Raw genomic sequence first — 17247 nt, 5'->3', positions numbered from 1 at the left:
ACAGAGGAAAAAAGCTTTTCTCATAAATAGCGATGGATGTATAGTTTTTTGCAAACATGCATAAGAAAAAATGAAACAAAAAGAAAAGAGAAAGAAAGACCTCGAAGGTCGGCATGTTATGGTCATAGGAAGCACAAATCATTCGTAGAGAGCAAACATATTTTTTGGAAACAAGAAATTGACGCTAAGAGTTTATTTTCCAAAATAACCGAGATAAGAATGGATGGATTCATTGAACCAATGAAAGAACATAATTTGGAAACGTTGGGTCTACTTGCGTAAATCCCAAGCCTTAGTATTATAATGCCATAAATTGGATGCTTGAGTACCCACCTAGCTGTATGCATGACTAATTTTGTGCGTTGTTTCCAAATCATCATTGTTACGCGTGCCTCGTGGAAATAATATGGGAGTTTAACCCGAAACTGACACCCTGACACATGAATTTGTTTTGCCCCAAATATCAAAATCGGGCACGCGCGGTGAAAAGACCATGTTGAGACACAACCTTAAGCTACCTTGAACCTTGGCCCATGAAGAGAATCCTCATCCTTCCCCCCGAAGAAGAGGACAACAGAATCTCCTCAAGGGAGAGCGAATAACGAATGCTAAAACCCGAATTCCCAATCAAAGATCGGAAGAAAAAAAAAAGGGAAAAGAAATGAAAAGAAAGAAAAGGAAGAAATGAAAAGAAAGAAAAAAAAAGGAAAAAAAGAATTCTCAATCAAAGATCGGAAGTAAAAAGGAAAAGATCAAAGGAAAAAAAAATAATTCCCGATCAACAAAGGAAACCAGGAAAGAGAACATAAGATCTTTGGACCAGATAAATTTTCGGCGAGGTAAATGACCGCCGGCAAAGGGAAAACCCATTTTTGAAGTGGTTCTTCCTTTGGGATTGCCATTCAAGGTCGCTCCCGAATGGCGATGTCCCGCCTCGCATAAACAAAGAGGAAAAGACCGAAACACCCAGCTTCCTCTCCAAAAACACTACCCTCGAGAAAATCCTATTGATCTGTGATCGCGCGTGTAATCTTTTGGTTCGATAGGAAATCATGTGCAAAATAAAGTCATTGTGCAGCTATGGTTTGGAATTAGGGTAAAACACTTACCTGTGAGAGTTTTTTATACACCATGAGTGATTTTATTCCCAGTTTTAGTTTGACCCGACGTTTCCCTTGAATGTTTATTTAAAAGCTAAACGTTGACATCCTACCCTTCATTTTCGGTTATAAGGAAAACTATTTTGGCATAAGCATATTGTTTCTCTAAAATATGGTGCTATCGAGAATGATTTATTTTTTCCTTGCTAAAGCATGTTCGCCTTTTAGGTGAAGGAACCCGGTGGACCATTCGATCCTAAAATCAAATCTTATTCGAAGCCCCATGAATTGATTGTCATTCATGCATCCTCCACCATCGAGTCCGGAGCCCCACGAATTGATTGCCTAGCGCTGTTCGTGCATCCTCCACCATCAAATCTTATTCAGAGCCCCATGAATTGATTGTCATTCATGCATCCTCCACCATCGAGTCTAGAGCCCCACGAATTAATTGCCTAGCGTTGTTCGTGTATCCTCCACCATCAAGTCTTATTCGGAGCCCCATGAATTGATTGCCATTCATGCATCCTCCACCATCGAGTCCGGAGCCCCACGAATTGATTGCCATTCATGCATCCTCCACCATCGAGTCCGGAGCCCCACGAATTGATTGCCTAGCGCTGTTCGTGCATCCTCCACCATCAAATCTTATTCGGAGCCTCATGAATTGATTGTCGTTCATGCATCCTCCACCATCGAGTCTGGAGCCCCACGAATTGATTGCCTAGCGTTGTTCGTGCATCCTCCACCATCAAATCTTATTCGGAGCCCCATGAATTGATCGCCTCGCGCTGTTCATACATCCTCCGTTATCAAGTACGGAGCCTCTGGTGAGGGGAAAATACGGTTTTTGTTATTTTCCCAATCGGTTCCTTCACCAAACATGTGTATACGTATATATTATGTTTTTTTTGTTTGTTTGTTTTGTTTTGTGTTGTGCAGAGAAAGAAGAAGGAGAGATGGGAGTCAATTATTTCAAATCGTTTTGGGTTGGAACTATTGTGATTAAGATCAATTAAATCCCCATGATGGGCAAAGGATGGCCTTCGGGAGTCATCATAGATTAATTACAGAGAAGGGCTAAGACGAACGAAATCAGTGTTTTATCTTTACTTTCCTCCTATCTCTGATAAAAGGCAAGTAAAGAGGGGCAACTGTCATACCCTAATTTCGTTTGGGGACCATTTTTTGATGGCATGCAACCTTTGCTTGACCGCTTCGAGGAACTTGACACCCATCATTAAGCAATCCATGAAGTTTCGCGACATGTCGGGAGTCGAAAGGAAACATTATTGCACAATCCGTAAAGTTCCGTAACATTCAAGAAGCCAAAGAGGGGATGGTTGTGTAATCCGTAAAGTTTCATGACATTACAGAAAGAAAACAAGTATCGTTACGTAATTTGTGAGGTTCCGTAACGTTACGGAAAAAGAATCAGCAAAAAAGGGGGCAAGGGGGTGTATTTAGTAAAATGGGGGTGCAAATAGTAATTTTCAAATTTGGGCAATTTCTTGCTTAAGGTGGAAGCAACCTAGCTCGCCTGGGCGAGCTGAGCTCGCTTGGGCGAGCTAGGTGGCAACCACCTCCCCCATTTTGTTAAAAAATGGGCTTCCGGGGCTTTTGGGATACCCGTAATGCTTCCGTAAAATTCCCATAACCCTAAATAAGCGTCTTTCACTTAATATTGGTGAGAAGGAAGAGAAAAAAGAAGAAAATCAAGTCTTATAGGCTTCCGTAAGGCTTCCATAACTTTTCTGTAAATTACGAAAGAAGGGGGTGAACTTATCAAAATGGGGGGATGCAAATAGCAATTTTGAAATTTTGAATTGGGCCTTCTAGACTGTTTTTCGAAACTGGATTGCTTCTGGAGGAAGCAACCCAGCTCGCCTGGGCAAGCTGGGCGGCAACCTCCTCCCTTTTTTTCCTATAAATAGGCTGAAGGGGGCTGTTCTAAGTATCCCTCAGCCCCCTGGCTATGTATTTCAGCTGTTTTGGGTGGAAAAAATTGTTTCCGTGAAGAAAATCGAAGCCGAAGTGCTTCCGTAACGCTTCCCGAGAGGTTTCCGTAAGCAAATCCGTGCAGATTTTCCTTCGTTCTTCACCGTTCTTCATCCGTTCTTCGTTCTTCAACGGGTAAGTTTCCAAATCTGAGACTTTCAATTCATTTCTTGTTTTTTTTTCTTTCATCTTTATTTCGTTCACTTTCGGTTTCTTTTCGTCCATTTTTAATGAGCGTTGACCGATCGTTTAAGCCGTTTTCTCGCCTAATAAATGATAAAATGAATTTCAACCGATCATTTGCGTTGTAATCTCGTTTAATCACTGTTAAAACAAAATCTAACTGATCGTTCACGCTGTAACCTCGGTTAAACCAAAAAAGGCAAAATAATAATAAAATAATCAAAATATCTTTAAATAAAATAATCAAAAAAATCGATCGGACGTTTTTTTCTTTGGAAGTTTCCTTGAATGAATTGACTAATAACCAAAGTGAAACTAAGGCTAAAATCAACTCACAAATCAAGCTTTGTTCGCAAAAAAATCACAGAAAACCGTTTTAAGGTCCAACGCCTTAAACGATCCTCTTTGCTTTTATCGGTTAACATGGACCGTTCAAAAGCATAAAATCAACACATCACTTTACTGTCTTTTGCGAGAACTACGTAGGTTTGATTTCCTCTTCGATGGAGGATACGTAGGAGCAAAAGCCCCGCTTTTGTCGACCTCATGAGATGGTTAGAGGTCCAACGCCTCAGATTTTCACACCAAGTAAAATGGATCATTTTAAGGTCCAACGCCTTAAATGACCACCTTCCAAGTAAAAAAGAATCACTTGATTCGCCCCTTTTGAAAGAACTACGTAGGTCTGATTTCCTCTTCGATGGAGGGTACGTAGGAGCAAGAGCCCCGCTTTTGTCGACCTCAAAAATAAAAAAGAAATAAAAGTTTAGATACATAATTTCACTCAATTATAATCTAAGGCTGTTGTCCTTTGGGACAAACATGAGAGGTGCTAATATCTTCCTCAAACGTAAAGATAACTCCCGAATCTGGAATATTCTTCATGACCGGTTTCCTTTGGTTTTTCTAACGTTTTCCTTTCAATAAACATTGGTGACGACTCCGTGCATTTTCCTCCTATGGAAGACGCACCCGTGAGCTTCGCCTCGCCCTCCCGCCGAAGGGTAGGTTGCGACATTGATTAATACTTTGCAAGACATGAAGAGAGTTTTAAGAGATAGATTTGTGTCGTCCTATTATGGGAGAAACCTTCACAGCAAGCTCCAAAGACTAATTCAAGGAAATAGGAGTGTGGATGAGTATTACAAAGGGATCGAGATTTCCTTGATCAGGGCTCAAATTGAGGAGTCTCAAGAGGCCACCATGGCAAGGTTTTTGCATGGTCTCAATAGGGAGATCCAAGATATTATAGAGTTGCACCACTATGCCTCTTTGGAGGATCTCATTCATAAAGCTATCAAGGTGGAGCAACAATTAAAGAGGAAGCAAACATACAAGAAGTCCTCCTATGACTCTTCAACTGGGAAAGATAAGGAGACATTCAAGAAGGAGGGAGGATCTTCATTCAAATCTCATGAAAAAAGTTATGCCCTTGGTAAAAATAATTCTAACCCTACTCTCACTTCTTCAAAGGCAAGTTCTATTAAATGTTTTAATTGTTTGGGAAAGGGTCATATTGCCTCCCAATGTCCTAACCAAAGCACTATGGTTGTGTTAGGTAATGGGGATATCACTAGTGCATCTTCTTCTAGCTCTTCTAGTTCTTCTGGTGAGAGTGAAAGTGAATGTGATGTACAACCCCTGGAAGGTGATCGTTTGATGATTAGGAGGTTAATGGGAAGTGTGTGTAAGGATAGAGATGAAAATCAAAGGGAGAACATTTTTCATACTAGGTGCATGGTCATGGGGGAAAATATGTTCTTTGATTATTGATGGGGGTAGTTGCACTAATGTAGCTAGCCAAAGATTGATTGAAAAGCTTTCTTTGAAAACTTCCTCTCACCCTAGGCCTTACAAACTACAATGGTTGAGTAAGAATGGGGAGCTAGTTGTAGATAGACAAGTTTTAATATGCTTCTCCATTGGAAAATATGTTGATCAAATACTATTTGATGTAGTCCCTATGGAGGCTAGCCATCTCTTACTTGGAAGGCCTTGGCAGTATGATAGGGATGTTGTCGACAATGGTATCACAAACAAATTTTCATTTGTACATAAAGGGCAAAAGGTTACCTTTAAACCTTTGTCTCCAAGTGAGGCTTATGAGGATAAAATAAAGATGAGAGTGAAAAGAGAACAAGAGAGAAAAGAAGAGAAAAACAAAATTAATAAAAAGAGTGAGAAATATGAAAAGAAAGAAAAGAGTGGAGATAAAAAAGAGTGAAACTGAAGAAAAAAAAAATATGAAAATCAATAGAGAAAATTATTGAGCTTGTTCATGAGAGAAAAAAAGGTGAAAAGAGTGATGCTAGCTAGGCAACCTATGTATTTACTAATGCCTCATGATTATTGTTTGTCTTCTATTGCTAGTTCTTTGCCTATAGGTGTGGAAGAATTATTGAAGGAGTTTGGGGATGTCTTTCCCAAAGACACCCCTCATGGGTTACCTCCTTTAAGAGGGATAGAGCACCAAATTGGTCTCATTCCAGGAGCTTCCTTACCATATAGGCTAGCATATAGAAGTAATCTAGAAGAAACAAAAGAGAGCCAAAGACAAGTGGAAAGCTTGATGGAAAAAGGATGGGTTAGATAAAGTTTGAGTCCATGTGTTATGCCCATCGTTCTGGTAAATTGAACTCTATCTCAACTTCTAAGGTGCTTGGTAGGTAAGAATTTGAAAGCTAGGAAGCAATGCCTACCCCATGCTGAATTTTCTTATAATAGGGAATAAGCTCTACTACTTCTTATTCTCCTTTTGAGGTAGTTTACAGTTCTAGTCCATTGTCCCCTCTTAATTTGTTACCTCTGTCTAACACTTCTGCTATGATGAATAGGGATGGGCTTTCTAAAGCCAATTTTGTTAAAAGTTTGCATGAGAAGGGGCAAGCACAAATTGAGAAAAAGATTGAACAATATGTTGGATATTCCAATAAGGGAAGAAAGAAAATGGTTATCAACCCAGGTGATTGGGTTTGGATTCACTTGAGGAATAATCGGTTTACTTCCAAAAGGAAATCTAAACTTCAAGAAAAGGGAGATAGTCCTTTTCAAGTTTTAAAGCGCATCAATTATAATGCATATAAAATTGCTTTACCACTAGACTATGGTGTGAGCAACACTTTTAAGGTTACTGACTTGACTCTTTGTGATGTAGGTACCTTTGACATCAATTCGAGGGTGAATTCTTCTCAAGAAGAAAGGTACGACAGAGGACTATCGAAGGAGGAAGAGTTTGACTTAGGTGGGCTCAACATGGATGGACTAATTCACTTGAGCAAGGAGTAAAAGATTTCAAGAGTTTGACAAGAGACTAAATTCTCTCATGAAGTAAAGAGAAGAAGAAGTGAAGTTCATTTATTTTAGCAAACTTTTAGAATAAGACTTATTTTTGTTTTTAATTATATTTTTGGACCTATTTTAACATCCCTACTATTTTGTTTTCACTAGAAGTTGTTTCATTCATCCTTTTCATAGAGTTTTGTTTGTTGTTCAACAATACATGATTGGCAATAACTATATTGATCTCAACTCAGAAAACAAAAACAAGTTAGATACATTTTCTTAGAGATTACAAAGTTATATTGTGTTTTCATGGATCTCAGTCTGTTAAGTCTAGGAAAGTGTTTGCTATCTAGGGGATTAACTATGGTACATATTAAAATGTTAGGGAAACTTTTTGCTGCTAATAATATTTAATATCTTACAAAATTTGTTTGTTGGTAGCTAGGAGATTGATTATAGAAGATATTAAAATGACATGTGGCTACCTTATTCTATTTACACTATTAGTTGGTTGTTGTTAGAGTGTTATTTGCTAAGTTTGTTCTGACTTACACATTGTGTGGTATGGATTCGTTTGGGAACATACTCAAATGTGTTGCTACATAATTTTAATTTGTAAAGTTCTTTCTTGCTAGCTAGGTGATTGATTAGGGAAGAATTAAATTGACCTGCTGCTACCTTATTCTATTTACACTAGCACTTGTTTGCTGTTAGAGTGGTGTTTGTTGAGTTGCTTCTTACTCACTACTACAAAAGGTTGCTATAACAATGTTGTTTGTTGAGCTTATTATAACTTACATAATTTTATTTGTAAAGTTCTTTGTTTCTAGTTAGATTATTGTGAGAAAAGAATGAAAATGACATGTTGCTAACTTGGTGTTGATGTTAGAGTGGTGATTGTTGAGTTGGTTCTAACTTACTCATTGCTATATAATTTTAATTTTTAGAGTTATTTGTTGCTATAGCTAAGGGATTCATTATGGAATAATTAAAATGGTTTGTTGTTGTTGTTAGAATGGTGTTTGTTGAGTTGATTCTAACTTACCCATTGCTATATAATTTTAATTTTTAGAGTTCTTTGTTGCTTGCTAATGGATTCATTAGGGAACAATTAAAATTCTAATTTTTTTATTTGGACACAGATAGAGAGATTGAAGGCCTTTTTTATCAACAATAGTAGTTTCACAAGTAACATTCTAGGATGAAATCACCCTAAAAGTGCAAGAATTAGTGGAACGCAAAATTTGGAGAAAATTAATTCATTGCAAAGTTAGGAAACATATGCAGGTAAGATCATTGACACTTAATGTCAAAGTCTGGGATTCCCTTATGTTAAGTATGTTTAATTGACTGAACTTCTTTTTTTTTGCAAATTCAATTTGGGAAACATAGTTGCATTCACGAAGTAATTTGCAAATTAAAGACATCCTTGCTTGGTAAGTACTTCAAACCTCTTTATCCCCTTTCAAAATTTAAATAATTTAAGCGCCATGTTTTAGGGTGATTTCATAAAGGTTTAGTATTACGCAAAGGTTTAAGAGGATTTTCTTTCAATAAATAGGTGATATCTAGATTAATTGGTGATGCTTAATTATTATATACTGAATTCATAGCCCCTATCTTTAATTTATGAACAATTTGATCACAATAAATATATAAAAATTCTGAAAAGAGAATATATGGAAGAAAATAAGCGCATCTAGAAGACATTTTCCATTTCTTAGGAGTGTCATTTCCTAGCATCTTAATTGAGTCCTAGAGAATAGCAAGAGAGTGGTGAATATTGTCAATTTTTCTTGATGTTTTACTTTCATTTTCTATTAATGAAATTCCCCCTCTATGGCTCTAACTCAGTTATGTTAGATTCTTTAAGACACGAGTGCAAGACATTTGTTGGTTCTTTCATCTCGTTTGTCATATGTGACCCCAACTAAAAAGGACATGCAATGTAAGAAGAAATTTATCATGTGTTTTATATAACAAAATTTAGGCTTAATGTCACTTTTGGTTTATATTTTGCCGTTATTTTGTTTTGGTACATTAAGTTTTAAAAGTTTTATTTTGGCCCTTTATGATTTTGAAATGTCTCATTTTTGTCATTTTTTTTCAATTTCCCATTAGAAACGTTAGTATTCTGTTAAATTTTAAATTTTAAAATTTTTTAATGTCACTTTTGGTCCATTATGTTTAACACTTATCTTGCTTTGGTACATTATGTTTTGAAAGTTTCATTCTAGTCCTTTATATTTTTGAAATGTATCATTTTGGTCATTTTTTCAATTTTTTGTTAGAAACGTTAGTGACTGTCAATGTTTTAAATTTAAAAATAGTTAACATAGTGAGACTAAAAATTGTCACTATTTTTTTATTTAAAAAAAACAATAAATAAATGAAGAAAAGATAGATTTGAAACCCCGAACAACAAATCATCATGATCATCATTACGATGATGATGATGATGGTGATTATTATTATTATTATTATTATTATTATTATTATTATTATTACCATCATCATCATCATTATCTTCATTAATTTAATCATTTAATAACGATAATAATTTCATTCATCAATTATTTTCAATCACAATAGGTTAGGGCTTATTCTCCTTCTATCGCTTTGTCTCTCATCATCAACCCAAAAAGATTGTTACCCCATCCATACTTTCGTCTATGCCACAACCACCTTATGTGGCCAAAATTGTTGCCTCACCTAACGACAACAACTGTCTCATCACTGTCTCTGATAGTAGTGCGTTGTTGAAGGCGAAGAAGACCAACAAAGTCCGATTGTGGATGAGGTTTGACTAATAAGACCAGTCAGAATCATCTTCCAATGAAACACATCGTTCAACCACTTTCTGCACTGCTCATCTTCACCCGACCTAGTTGTAGATGTTGAATGGGAAATTCTCTACTTGTTCGACCCAATTGTAGAAGCAAAGCTTCATGGTGAATCAAAAGTGATTCAAAGGTGTTTTGATGATAACAATGATGATAACAAAAGATGATGACAAAGGTGATGACAAAAAGCTCAAAGGACAATCAAAGGATGAGTTCAAGATGTTCAAGAAGGAATCAAGAACAAGGATCAGTTCAAGATGTTCAAGAAAGAATCAAGAACAATTCAAGACTCAAGATTCAAGAATCAAGAAAAGGCTATTCAAGAATCAAGAAAAAGCTTAATCAAGATAAGTATGAAAAGGTTTTTCAAAAACTGAGTAGCACATGAATTTTTCTCAAAACATGTTTACCAAAGAGTTTTTACTCTCTGGTAATCGATTACCACATTATTGTAATCGATTACCTGTAGCAAAATTGTTTTGAAAAAGTTTTCAAATTGAATTTACAACGTTCCAATTAATTTCAAAAAGCTGTAATCGATTACAATGTTTTGGTAATCGATTACCAGTACCTTTGAACGTTGAAATTCAAATTCAAATTCAAATGTAAAGAGTCACATCCTTTCACATAAAAGCTTTGTGTAATCGATTACACTAATTTGGTAATCGATTACCAGTGATTGTTTCTGAATAAATAAAAAAGATGTAACTCTTCAAAAAGGTTTTTGACTTTTTCAAATTGGTTTTAAGTTTTTCTAAAAGTTGTAACTCTTCTAAATGGTCCTCTTGGCCAGACATGAAAAGTCTATAAAAGCAAGGCTTTGATTTGCTTTTCAATACAGTTTTCCAATCAATCTTATACAATCCTTTACAAGCCTTGAATCTCTTTGAACTTCTTCTTCCTCTTTGTACCAAAAGCTTTCCAAAGTTTCTAATTTTCTAAACCTTGAAAACTTGTGCTATTGATTTTTTTATTCTCTTCTCCCTTTGTCAAAAAGAATTCGCCAAGGACTAACCGCCTAAATTCTTTTTGTGTCTCTCTTCTCCTTTTTCCAAAAGAACGAAGGACTAACCGCCTGAATTCTTTTGTGTCTCCCTTCTCCCTTGTCAAAGAATTCAAAATGACACAGTCTGAGAATTCTTTTGATTCTTCCCTTTCCCTTATACAAAAGTGTTCAAAGAACTAACCGCCTGAGAATTCTTTTGTATCCCCATTCACAAAGTATCAAAGGTTTAACCGCCTGAGATCTTTGTCTCAACACATTGGAGGCTACATCCTTTGTGGTACAAGTAGAGGGTACATCTACTTGGGTTTGACTGAGAACAAGAGAGGGTACATCTCTTGTGGATCAGTTCTAGTGGAGGGTACATCCACTAGGGTTTCAAAGAGAACAAGGGAGGGTACATCCCTTGTGGATCTTTGCTTGTAAAAGGATTTTTACAAGGTTGAAAGAAATCTCAAGGACCGCAGGTCGCTTGGGGACTGGATGTAGGCACGGGTTGTTGTCGAACCAGTATAAAAACTCTTGTGTGTTTGTCTCATTCTTCCCTACTCTTTTACTTTCTGCTGTGCATTTAATTTCCGCTTTTACTTTCTGTTAAGTTTCTCTTCTACTCCTCATTCTCTTTACAATTTAGTAAAAGCCTTAGAAGAGTAATTTTTTAATTAGTAAAGGTTTAGGAATAATTAATTCATCCCCCCCTTCTTAATTATTCTGAGGCCACTTGATCCAACACCAATCGTGCACGACAATGGAGGTCTTTGCTCGTAGACCTCATAAAGAGCCATATTGTGACTTCGTCATTCATACTTGGGTTAATTGACGAATTAGGGTCATGTTTTTGTTTTTCATTGAATACAACTCTTGCTTTGATCTTCCTTACTTTTGTTTCCAATAACATAGTTGTATGAAAGGTTTTGGTTTTCCAGTAGGAGTATACAAATTTTTAGTGGTTCTTGCGAAATTATGTGTTAACATCGTTCGATCTATGTGGTGCCGCATTTTTTACCTTTTCTAATCTAGAAGAGGTTGGAAGAGATGGTGATTTTTTTAGTTATCAATTTTTAAAATATAAAATAAAGATAGTGGCGATTTTAAGCCGCCACTATGTCATTTTTGGTCCATTATGTTTCACAATTGTTTGGCTTTATTACATTAAGTTTTAAAAGTTTCATCATGGTCCTTGAAGTTTTTGAAATGTATCATTTTGATCTTTTTTTAAATTTAAAAGTAAACATAACACTAACTTTTCAAACGAAAAAGGACCAAAATGATACATTTTGAAAACATAAAGGACTAGAGTAAAAATTTTAAAACTTAATGAACCAAAGTAAACAATCGCAAAACATAATGGATCAAAAGTGACATTAAGCGTATAAAAAATTATGACCTCAGATGCAATTTTTTTCTTGGCCTGTAGGCCGCAACTAAACACCCCTTTAAATAACCTAACTCGTATATTGATGGTAGAGCTTAATCCATAAATTTTTGTTTCCTAGCTTCATTATGCTTTAAGGAGCTCAATTTATAAATGTTTGCGAGATCATATACTACCATCAATTATAGTAGGACTCACCATTGTTTACTTCTTGATAGAGCCAAGTGTTGACCCCACACCATTGCATATTCAAACAAGTTTTTTTCTTCTCTATTCCATTCACAAGAGAAAAAAAATATTTCAAGTTTAAATTAGATGTACAACCTCTTTGGCTATCTACTTCTTCACCTTCCTCTAGTGAAAGTGAAGAAACAAAAGGGGAAGAATCTAGTGAAGAAATCTACCCCCAAGAAGAAGGACAACCTTTAATGGATAAGGAGGAGTGTAAGGAGGTAAGTGTCTCCTCCATGAGGTTAGCTAAGAAGGAAAGTCATTTTGCAATAAAGACAAAAATTAAAGAAACTTCCCCTCTTAGACAACCTCCACATCTTCTCCTTTGTAAAATGATATTTGTTAGCACTGTCACACCTCTTGGGCTTAAGGTTATTCTTCAAGTAAAGGAGTTGTTGGATGAGGGTTTGGTTCGTAAGAGCTTAAATCCTTGTGTTTTGTTGGTGCCCAAAATAGGTATTATTAGGCACCAAATCCCTAAAATAAGTGATATGATGAATGTGTTGAGTGTTGCAACCCTCTTTTGTAAAATCACTCATGCACCCAACATCTTCATGATTTGTGTACATAAGGACTCATTAGGTAGGTTTGTTCTTATTTTCTGTTTTAATACAAACCTAGGTGCTCATATGGGACACCTTAGGTTTGTCGTACTTTTTTGTAGGAATAATCAACATGAAAATACAGAAAAAGGTACATTTTATTGCATTACTTTCCTTAATTTTTTAAATAATGATCAAGGGGTTTCCACGGACCCTAAGAGAATAAAGGTCATTCCTTATTGGCCCAATCCACCAAGTATAAGGAAATCTGGGGCTGCCATGACTTAACAAACTTTTACGAAAGATTTGTCCGATATTTTTCTATACTTGTAGCACCACTCATTGAGTTGGTGAGGAACCATGTTCCCTCATGGGAAGATGCTCGGGAAAGGAGTTTTCAGACCTTATCCTACTCTAACATACCCAACACCACTAATAGATATGTTTTTATTCTTTTTACAGGTATCAAAGGAAGGAGCCCATAGTATCAAGAACCCTGGGAAAGAGCCCAAAGTATCAAGAACCTCCAGGAAAGGGCTTTTCTATTGTCTTCCCCTTATCATCTTTTGGCCTAGAAGGCGCGCGCCCCTAAGATGCATTGACCTTGGTCTTTCTTTGGATATGAGTGAGAGCCATAAGATTTTGAATAGACTTCCTTTTAAGTTGTTGCTTTATCCTTATTTCTCAATCTAAGTAAGTCTCTACATTGTCCTTTCCATGAAAGTATGGGAGGTTAATGTAAGCCTCTTGAGGCTTTCTTTCCTTTTTTCTCCTATGGGATTGAGGTCTAAGATGTGACCTATTCCTTCCTTCATAATAGTCACGAAGTTCTTCACTTAGGCTCTTGCAAGAGTCATGACTACTATAGGAGGCATGTTTTTCTTTTCTTAACTCTTTTAGTATTTTCCTTTTTTCTTCTTCCCTTATTTGTTCTCTTTCATCTTGATTTATTTCTACCCTTTCTTTTCCTTTTTCTTTTCTTTCTAGTTTTTCTTTCCATAACTTGAGGGAACTCAACTCATCTAAGATTCTAGATAGAGGTTCCTTATGACTAGTACCTGCACCATTAACACCAGATGAATGATGACGCATGTTGGTTCCTAAGTTGTGGTTCTTCCTTGTTGGGGGTTTGCAAAAGGTAAAAGCTAGGGTTTAAAAGAACTCAAGATAAACGTGATAAGCAAGAAGAAAGTATTATGCAATAACAAGATAAACTAGGCTAGACTAGTAAAGAAAATAAGCTATGTAAATAAGCAAAAAATTGAAGTGCAAGAGATGTAAATTAGGTGGATCCAAAGAGTGTTTGGATGACCTCATTTAAGGTTCCCAACAAAGCACTCACTATCCTAAGGGAAAATTGCCTAAAATTATTACACACAAATGGAAGTAGGGTGACCTATCGGAGGCTCCCAACTTACTTCAAATAAAAGGCCTTTTTATTACAAAATTTGAAAGTAATGAAGGTAAACATACAAGTGTCCAATTACAAATAAATTACCAATTACAAAAAGGTCCTCAATAGTTAAAGCAATGAAAAGGACATAGAAGCAAGCTAGGACTCAAAGAGAAACTTAGAATGGTTTTATAGTAGAGTAAAAAAAACTATAAAAAAAAACTCAACAAAGCTCTAGTTTTGGCACTTGTTTTCACACAAATTTTCAATTGAAATTTCAGAACTAAGATTAGTATAAAATAGGCACCAATTATAGAACAAATTTTGAGCCAAAACAACAAGCACACTTCCCTTTCACTTTTTTTCCTGGATACTGATTTTTCTACCAAATTGTGTGATTTTTCGTATTTTTTATTTTTATCCAAATCACTTGTTTATTTTTTTATAATTTTTTTCCAGATGTCTAGAAATTTTAGTAAAAATTTCATCTCAAAATTCTCAATGACTAATTCCCAATAATTTTTACAAGTTTGTATGTTCAAGCTGTCAACACCAGCGATTTCAAACTTTGAATTTTTTAAGCATGGTATATTGATTGCCTTGGGCTTACTTTCAACCTTCCTATGTATGTTGAACTCACTAGGCTTGCTTACCATGGTTTTAGGAGTTCAATATTCACTTAGGATCAAAATTTCAACCAGCAATTCAATCACCAAAACTCAAATTCACAATAGACACAATCATAAGGAAACCTAAAAGTTCAAGAAAAGGTTCACAATCAAAGACTCTCTAAGAATTTTGCATGAACATGTTAAGGACTAATTAACATCCAAGATTTGACTCAAATCAACTAATAGGCTAAAATAATTTCATACACTCATGAACAAATGAGTTAGACAAAGAAACAATAAAATTCAACACAACATAAGAAATCTTATGTGACAAGTTTCATGACTAGACATGACTTCTATGACAGAACTACAATAGGTGAACAAGTCACTCTAGATTTTTAAGGTTTTCTTTTACTTTAATGTTTTTGTAAGAATTTTATGGTTTAGGTTTTAGCCACAAAAAATAGCAAGACAAAACTCAAAGGAACCTAAACTCAACACAATTCATGGTTCAAGAACAAGAACAAAAAATTTGAACCATAGAAAATCAAATCTAGCTTCTATAGCAAGTTTAATTGGTGGAAATTCTAAAGAATCATGTCAAAAACATTTAGCACAAGACATGTGAGGAGATACATGGAGAAAAATGAAGAAACAACAATGGAGGAAAAGGTAAAGCTAAAAATTAATGGAGGTTTAAGAAGCACCTACTTGAAGCTCTTGTGCTTTGATTACCACTTGATGTAAGCTTGCTTGTGAAGATTATATGGAAGCTGGATATTTGAGCTTCAATGAGGTCCTTCAATGGTGATTTTACACCATGGAGATGCAATGGAAGATAAAGGAGAAGAGGTGAGAGGAGGCACCATCCACTAGGGAATAAGCCATGAAAGAAGGAGCTTCACCACCAAGAGGGTGCCTTGGATAAGAAGTTTAGAGAGGAAGCTTCAATGGAGGAAAAGAAAAAGAGAGAGGCAAGCTATGTGATATGGATATAAATATTCCATAATAGATCATAAGGATTGTTAGGCTTATCTCAAAAAACATATCAATAAAGTACTAGAGAGATTCATGATGGAAAGGTATTCATCACCTATTCCAATTTAGAAAAGAGACAAATTTAGTCTCACACAATGTCCTAGAAATGATATGGAACGAAAACAAATGGAAGCGATTCTGTATGCATCAATTGTTGTTGCATCTACCATGAAAGCTGAATTTATAGCATGTTTTGAGGCTACAAATCAAACTAATTGGTTGTGGAACTTTATTTCAAAGCTTGTAATTGTTGACAATATTGCTAGGCCGTTGAAAATGTATCATGAAGGAAGAAGTTCAGAAACAAAGAGTGTCAAATAGAACATATTAGCACAAACTTTATGATAGTAGACCCTTTGACAAATGGATTACCACCCAAGAAATTTATAGAACATATTGAAAATATGGGCATTATTGTTATTGATGATCATTAAGTGTAATTTACCTTATGCTTTTTAGTGACACTCTTAACTCATTTATGATATGTTTATGATTACCTGTTCTCTATGTTTGCATGCATATTTGTATTAGAGTAATGTTAACAGGTTTTGTCTTGAATAAAAACATTATGTTGGATCGATTATGTACTCCTAACTAATAATCATATTAAGGAGAAGACTAATTTGTAGTACATGGAAGGGACTATGTCAATTAAATGATGTATAACGGCCATGACTCGGATTGGTTCCTATTCTTAATCATGAAATTATGATGTACCCAATGTATAAAATGGTTTAGTCATTTTAATGCGCATTATGTTAGTTTAATCTATTTATTTATTTAGTCTATAATATTTATTAATGTCACATGAGCCAAGTGATAGAATGCTAGAATTAATATCTCATGTGAGAGACATGTGACTTATGTAAGGACTAATAAATAAATAACTAATAATTAGGGACTAAATTGTAATTAGGTTAAATAGGAGAAGTTTCTAAAGGTAACTTTTACTTGATGGAAGTAGTGATTATAAAAGGGGTTAATACTCATTAATATGAAACAAGCTCTCTTTCCTGACGAAAAAATGTTCTCTCTAATCCCTAGCCATTACGAACGGAGAGAGAGACAGAAAGACTAGTTAAGGAAGCGAAACTCTTGTTTTTATCTTCTCATCTTCCAAGAAATCAAAATACAATGGAGAGAAGTCTCACTATAAAGAAAGATATGCCTTGTTTATCTATTATTCGTGAGAATCATAGGTTTCAAGATCCTGTTGATTTTCTATAATTATTAATATAGGAAACCCTTAAAATTTTACATAACAGAATCATTGTCAAATCTTCATCTTCTATCTTGACATTAATGTCACAGAGCTCCATCAAAACAAAGTTTAACTCATGGAGATGTTCTTTTAGTGGAATACATTCTCTCATTTGAAGGCCAAATAAACGTTGTTTTTGAAACACTTGTTACATATTGATTTAGTCAAGAGTTTCTCTAGCTTAAGTCATAAACCAAAAGCGGATTGTTCTTCAAAAACTTCATAAAGAACTTCATTAGACAAAGACAAGAGAATCAATAAGTGAATCTTTTCATATTGCAACTTAAGCACCGACTTATCAACCTTCGATGGTTGACCAGAGAGGTGTTCAGATTTCTTGTTCTTTCAACAAGACACACATCTTCAAACATAAGAGGTTGAAACTAT

This window comes from Glycine max, chromosome 20 (genome assembly GCF_000004515.6).
Source record: "Glycine max cultivar Williams 82 chromosome 20, Glycine_max_v4.0, whole genome shotgun sequence".
NCBI lineage: Eukaryota > Viridiplantae > Streptophyta > Magnoliopsida > Fabales > Fabaceae > Glycine > Glycine max.
Note: the sequence above shows the minus strand (reverse complement) of the source record.